General features: G+C 39.6%; 1 protein-coding gene across 1 annotated transcript in view; it reads left to right on the plus strand.

Annotated features, from left to right (window-relative positions):
* The first annotated feature begins 4,227 nt into the window (after positions 1-4,227).
* The window catches only part of LOC107699984 (TGF-beta-activated kinase 1 and MAP3K7-binding protein 3-like), a 24,990-nt gene continuing 21,949 nt past the window's right edge, over positions 4,228-7,268 (plus strand). The window contains exons 1-2 of the mRNA XM_016501450.1: positions 4,228-4,245; positions 4,338-4,408. The gene's annotated coding sequence lies outside the window, so the exon portion shown is untranslated. The remainder of the gene's footprint in view (positions 4,246-4,337; positions 4,409-7,268) is intronic.

Genomic DNA, 7,268 nt, shown 5'->3' on the forward strand with positions numbered 1-7,268 from the left:
TTTGGTAATGAGACCTTCACAACAATCAAGGACATTAAAGGAATAGTTCTCCCAAAAATGAAAATTTGCTGAAAATTTACTCAACCTCAGGCCATCCAAGATGCATGAGTTCATTTCTTCATCAGAGCAGATTTGGAGAAATGTAGCGTTACATCACTTGCTCACCAATGGATCCTCTGCAGTGAATGGGTGCCATCAGAATGAGAGTCCATACAGCTGATAAAAACATTCATGTCCAAAACTCCAGTTTCACTATTATTTTAAAAAAAGCTCCATTCTGGAAGACCAATGCGGACAACAAGGGAAAGCCCGAAATAGCGCCCCACCTGTAGGCAGAGATCAGAGCTATAGACAGCTAGCCTGCTAATACTCACTGCTGTGTGGCACTATTGAGCAGCATTGCTGAGTGGTAACGTGTCCATGCTGTATAGTTGTTTCTCTGATCTCAGCATGGAGATTTAACTACATTCTTTGTTTATTGAGTGTTTTTTTAAATAATTTTTATTCATTCATGTTATTTTTTTTAATTGCCCATTTTGGAATTGTTTGGTAATGAGACCTTCACAACAATCAAGGACATTAAAGGAATAGTTCTCCCAAAAATGAAAATTTGCTGAAAATTTACTCAACCTCAGGCCATCCAAGATGCATGAGTTCATTTCTTCATCAGAGCAGATTTGGAGAAATGTAGCGTTACATCACTTGCTCACCAATGGATCCTCTGCAGTGAATGGGTGCCGTCAGAATGAGAGTCCAAACAGCTGATAAAAACATCATAATAATCCACAAGTAACCCACATGACTTCAATCCATCAATTAGCAACTCTGACAGCACCCATTCAGTGCAGAGGATCCATTGGTGAGCAAGTGATGTAATGCTACATTTTTCCAAATTTGTTCTGATGAAGAAACAAACTCATCTACATATCAGAAGACCTGAGGATAAATTTTCAGCCAGTTTTAATTTGTGTGTTAAACTACTCCTTTAAGCAGGGGGAAGAGGCTTGTTAAGAGTATAACATGTGTATCTTCTTTCAGAGGGGCATGACTTGACAAACACTGCAATAGGAGGTGGTATAAATAGCTCATCGCTCTAAGTGTGGTGAACAGTGCTACAGCAGGACTTCTCTGTACAGGTGGAGCGGAGGCAGTCTGGCACTTCCTCAAGTTGTGACCTGTGACCTGTGACCTGTGACACCAGCTGCACTTTAAAATGGTTTATTATGGTGGAAATTGTTAGAACAGATCCAGCAACAGTAAAAAGAAACAATGTTTTTTAATTTGTTTATACTGAAACAAAACCTTGATTAACATTCACTGTTCAAATGACTTTTATAGGGTATTCCTTGTCTCAAGTGTATTTATTTAGTCAAACTGTATTATCTTTCTTATTGCAAGCCAATGCTTGAATTCTCATTGTAATGGAAATAGTGACAGATCTTTTCTTCTGTATTGTGACATACATCCAAGGGAAAATATAGGGACGGGGACATGGTTCTGTCCATTGGTTGTTGATTGGATGGAGGCAGATCTGAATGTGAGCTTACAGCTGATTGTAAGAAAGAGGTGGGGTTTAAGAGGATGAAATGATTGGAGAAATACTGCATATATCACCAGAGAGAAATCTGATAGATCCAGCTGACATTTTGAATAAAAATTATGACAAAAAGGAACAATGCATGGATGAATCATTCACGAAAAGATCAATAAGATGCATTTAAAAAATAGATATTCTGAAAGAAGAAGAAGAAGGGTGATGTCAAATGTCATTTAACCCCTCTTTACTTCTTTATTTCTTCATCTCTTTGCCTCTTTACTACTGTTTTCTTGTCTGCCTCGCTCCCTCTCTCAATAAGTCAGCTGTTGGCTTGGTTGGGCATTTACTCTACTACAGGAACAGGTGCAGGACACTGGGCAGGATGGAAAGTTTACAGTTGGTGTGAAAGATAAATTGTAACACTGTAAAAACTTGTATTTGTTTTAGTTGCTGAAATATGCTACAGAACAATTCACTCGGGCATGCATGCTCCAATGTTTCAGGCCCTGAAATCTAGCTTGATGGGTCTAGTTTTCTGTGTATCTCTGTTCATTTATGTGATTTGTATTTGAATACAAAAAAATACTCTATTGATTATGATACTTACTTGTAGATCAAAATGCATTAATCTTTGTTGTTAAAGCATTCAAGTACAGCACTGTTCGCAAAACATTAAGATATCCATTTCTAATCATGACTGAGGTCTAAAGAGAGCTGCTTACAGATAGCTGAAGTCTTCACTATCAGGTACCAGAGCAAAGCTAAATTAGGGCTTGTGACAAGTGAGAACTGGCTGACTGCCCAGGAACTCAAAGAAGATGTTGACTTATCAATCTCAAATAACTTTGCTATGATCTAAAATCCTGATCTGTGTCAGAGATTCTAAATAGACGTATGACATGTAGTTATTCTACTGTTCATGTACAGTAGCAATATACACATCAGAGTTAAAGTCTTGAATTTGTGCTTTGTCTTGAGACAAACCTTCAAGATCTTAGGATCTTGATCTTAGTGCATATCGTCTTGATCTTGGCCTTAGTCTTAAACTGGAAGTCTTGGTCTCAGCTTGTGGAAAAGATGTCTCCATAGCTCCTATCCTTTTTGATTTTGGTTAACTAACCTTAAAAATTATTAATACGTGCTGTAACGATTTTTTGCTTGTTGTTATTTAATATTAAATAATGCATAATTAACTGGACCTTATTATAAAGTGTTACTGTTTAGTGTAATTCTCAGATGTCATGCAGGACTATTTAACATAAATCAGTTAAATGTTATCAGTTCATAAATGAGTTGCGTTCATAGATATATCCAGAGGGAGGGGTTTAAAGCAGTTTGTTATTATGAAGCTAAATTATATCTAACTGAGCTGCAGTAAATGACTCCCTCATCTGGTGAACTGTAAGAAATTTCAATGCATTGAAATTTGAGCCCAACTCTTGATGCTTTGGGAATATATCAAGTCAAGTCAAGTCTGCTTTATTGTCAATTCTTCCACATGTACAGCACATACATACAGAGAATTGAAATTGCGTTAGTCTCAGACCCTTGGTGCATACAGATAACACTAACAGTAGAACATAAAATACAGATAGATACAGATTAAATATAAAATAAAATACAACTATACAAATATACAAATAAGGTCATGTAAAAAATAAATAAATAAAGCAGGCCCCAGTGTTCAGTGTGATGGTGCTGGTCACCTATATATATATATATCTTACATTTTGGCCATAAACATCAGAAACTGCACCAAATTGCATATTTTTGTTCAGTTTGGGCCTCTTTCCCAGACAGCATGCAGTGTCGGCCCAGATCCGGCCCACATCTGGCCCGCAGGGATTTCACACGGGCCATATGTGGGCCGAATCTGGGCCAACACTATGTTGCTGTCTGGGATGTTATTGTAACAAATGCTGTGGAATCTCCACACGTCTAAAACTAATGAAATTTCATTGCTTTACCTACATAACTGAATCTAAAACTAAGTCTTCTTATACAGTCCTTTCAGAACAAAGAAGACCCCTGAGTTATGTACTTTTACCCATCAGTATATGCTGCATGGATTTCACGCGGGCCATATGTGGGCCGAATCTGGGCCAACGCTATGTTGCTGTCTGGGTTTCTTCTTCAAGTATGAGCTTCATATTCTCTATATCACAGACAGTCATAAAACCTGATTTATCAAATATGATATGATGATTAAAAAAAACATATGCAACCCTTCTTTTGTGTATTTTGTCTAAAGGTTGAATGAACTGTTCAATAAAAATAAAAAATAAACGATTTTTCTTACTATTATTTTATATGTCAGGCCTCACAGGGTTAAAGTGTACACAAACATGTCCTATATTTTCCACACTGCTGTGTATAGACTGTATTGGTAACTAATGATTTAGCAATGTACACTCAGAAAAAAAAAGTACAAAAGCTGTCACTGGGACGGTTTGGGTACCCTTTCAAAAGGTAGGCTACACCTTATTTATCCCTAAAGGATGCATATAAATACCTAAAGCGTACATATTGGTATCTAAATGGTATATATTAGTACCTTTTGAAAGAGTACCGCTGCAGTGACATTTTTCTATTTTTTACTGTGTAAAGGTTCTCTTTTCTTTTACCCCAGCCCGGCAGAGGGCATTTATGTGTCGTACATCGTTACATGCGAAACCTTCAACCGGAACGACAGAGGAAGAGAAATAGGCGTAAGTGAAGACGACAATTTTGTTGCGACTGTGTTAACCGCTGTGGTCCCTGTAGAACCCCGGTGAATCGTTGTTATTTCCGATCACCTCAGGAGTCCGGTGACACCCCCCCGTGTGAAAAGCCTGGCTTGGATGGTCAATGGCCGTGAGGCTCCGGCGCACGGTATGTTGTCGTACCTATACTGTTATCAGCACGGCGAGCTGCCAGCCGTTGTTTGCACTGCACCGAAACTGACAGCGAGTGTTCGTATGAACTGCTTCTTGGGGTTTTTTACGATGTCAGCGAGCTTTTGGCAGGAATCAAGCGCAGGGTTAATTAACGTTAGACGTCAGTCAGATAAACACGCGGGAGCGGCGCGCGATGCGTTTCCGTTTCTCCCCGCGGCTAAATACCGGACGGCTAGCGGCTATGCTAAAGCTAACGGTTAATGAACAGCCAGTGTTTTTTTTTTTTTGTTGGAGATAACTAGGTGCGAGTGAAACGATTGTGTTTATCGTGATATTTATATATGTTGAAGAACACTGTGGAAACTTTTGTTTTGTAATGAGACACTGTTTGTGTTGATCCCCTCAATTGCGGCGTTCTATCTTTGTCATCGTGTAAAAATAGCGTTGAGTTGTAGCTCTTAAACGGATTTGGCGAAGGCTCGTCGTGGTTTCGCCGCGACCAGAAAGCACCAGACACAGGTACTGGGCAAAACTGTCGCTACTTGACTTTAATAGGTAACAGATTGTGTTTTCTTATGGATGTTTAACTGGAATGAACCTGCGCTTGGTTTGTGTTGTCATGAAGAACTGAAACTGACAAGGGAACCCATGATGAAGTTGATGTCGTTAATATAATCTATAATGTTGCTCTTTAGTTTTGCTGGTGACTCAGGCTTATTGTATATAAAACTGGTGTTGCATTCAAATGCATCTTTTTGGCTAGTTTGAGGTCGGCATCCCAGCCTTTGAATTAGCTTATGTTTCGTTTAATTAATAAGGTGTTGACAGTGCTGCAATTATGCTTATGACAGTTAGTAACACCTGTCGTGTGTGGATGGATGAAGTCGAGCGGAAGGGAGTTGTACACGTGAAATACGGTTGTCTCAGATTTCAGGTCGTTGCCAGTGGTGAGATCGCTAAACACAACACAAGCCATTCTTATGCACCGCCACACACAGGACTAGCTTTATATGTCTTTTAGCTTTGCATTTACACCAGATTTAACCTGAGACTAACCTGAGATATACCATATAAATATGCATTTGTTCTGATAAATTGCAGTTTTTTCAGGTGCATGTATGAAGTCTCTGTTCCTGTCCAGTAGTGCGCCATGTTCACACTGCAGCAGCCGAGAGTCTGCGGCCGTCCGGTGCATACGCGACCTTAACTCTGTTAAAGGGGTCATATGATGCTTTTTTAAAGATCATTATTTTGTTTATTTGGTGTAACAGAATAAGTAATCTTAAAGATTCCTAAATGCATCTACTTTCGGAAGGCTGGAAACGCACAGCGTCTTCCTGACATGGCTGCTTCAACACTAACTGCGGTTACTGAAACCACGCCTTCTTTCTTTGCGTGAACATTTGGGCGGCATTATGCAAATATTTCCACATAGTGAGGTAGATATGTGGGGGCGTGTTAGAACGAGCCGTTTTAGGGGGGCGTGGCAGAGTCTTAACTTTGATAAAGAATATCTCTTTGGTTTTGAGACTTTAGTCTTTGCAACTTCAGGGATCTTATCTATGCACAATCAGCTTGTAACACTCCAAAGAGAAAGGAAAACTTGAAAACGCATCATATGACCCCTTTAAGCCTGACGTGTGAAATAATCGTCAGAAAAATCTGTTGTTTTGAAATGGAACATATTGTTGAACCTAGAGACAAAATCTAAAAAAGGTTTGCTCATAATATTTTATGTTTTGTAACATGTTTGATACATCTAGCTCATGTAGGATATGGAGCTCACATTCGAGGAGCAAAGTTTATTCAGAGGCCCAAACAAATGCACTTTTGTTCAGATGTTATTTATGTTAGTTGTTGTTAGTTGTCAATTACAAAAAGATGAAATCCTGATAGCTTGTAACGTAAATTATTGAGGTCTTTATAAACGGTCACTCAATATATCGCTCTGTATCTGCTAATATGTCTTAGGAAGATGATATTTTAATGTTTAGTTTTATGATCAAAGGCCTGTCATTTTAATTATTAGGACATATACTGCAGTGCAATACAATGATGATTAAGTGTAGAGGTAGACCGATGTATCGGTTTTGCCGATTAATCGGCACCGATAGTCGATTGCTGGAACTATCGGCAAAAATCCCTGCCGATAGTTTTTCCGGGTCTCATACAGTACGATAGCAGCCTCTAGAGGCGGAAATCACTGACGCCTCTGGCTGTTTGTTTTGACACATGACTATCATTCCAGTCCCCAAAAATCCCCAAATCACTGGACTTAATGATTACAGACCTGTCGCTTTCAAGTCTGTGGTCATGAAGTAATTTGAGAGACTGGTCTTTGCCTACCTGAAGGACATCACTGGACCCTTGCTGGATCCTCTTCAGTTTGCATACAGAACAAACAGGTCTGTGGATGATGCAGTCAACGTGGCACTGCATCACATCCTGCAACACCTCGACAGACCTGGGAATTATGCAAGGATCTTATTTGTGGATTTCAGTTTGGCCTTCAATACCATCATGCCCAATCTTTTCTCAGCCAGACTGACCCAGCTCTCCGTACCTACCTCCACTTGTCAGTGGATTACCAGTTTCCTGACAGACAGGCAGCAACTAGTGAGATTGGGGAAACTCACATTCAGGACCCTCACTATCAGCACTGGTGCCCCTCAGGGTTGCGTTTACTCCCCACTGCTCTCCCCACTGAGACCCCTCTGTCAAGCTCCTGAAGTTTGCGGACACCACTACTAATCAAATTTCTAATCGCGATTACAATTGGGATGTCACAATTATGTAATCGTTCAAAGCGGCAATTAATCGTTCAAAGTCCACTTATGTTATTCTGTGTGCTTAAG

Source organism: Sinocyclocheilus anshuiensis, unplaced genomic scaffold (assembly GCF_001515605.1).
Source record: "Sinocyclocheilus anshuiensis isolate Anshui unplaced genomic scaffold, SAMN03320099.WGS_v1.1 scaffold477, whole genome shotgun sequence".
In the NCBI taxonomy this organism is placed as follows: domain Eukaryota; kingdom Metazoa; phylum Chordata; class Actinopteri; order Cypriniformes; family Cyprinidae; genus Sinocyclocheilus; species Sinocyclocheilus anshuiensis.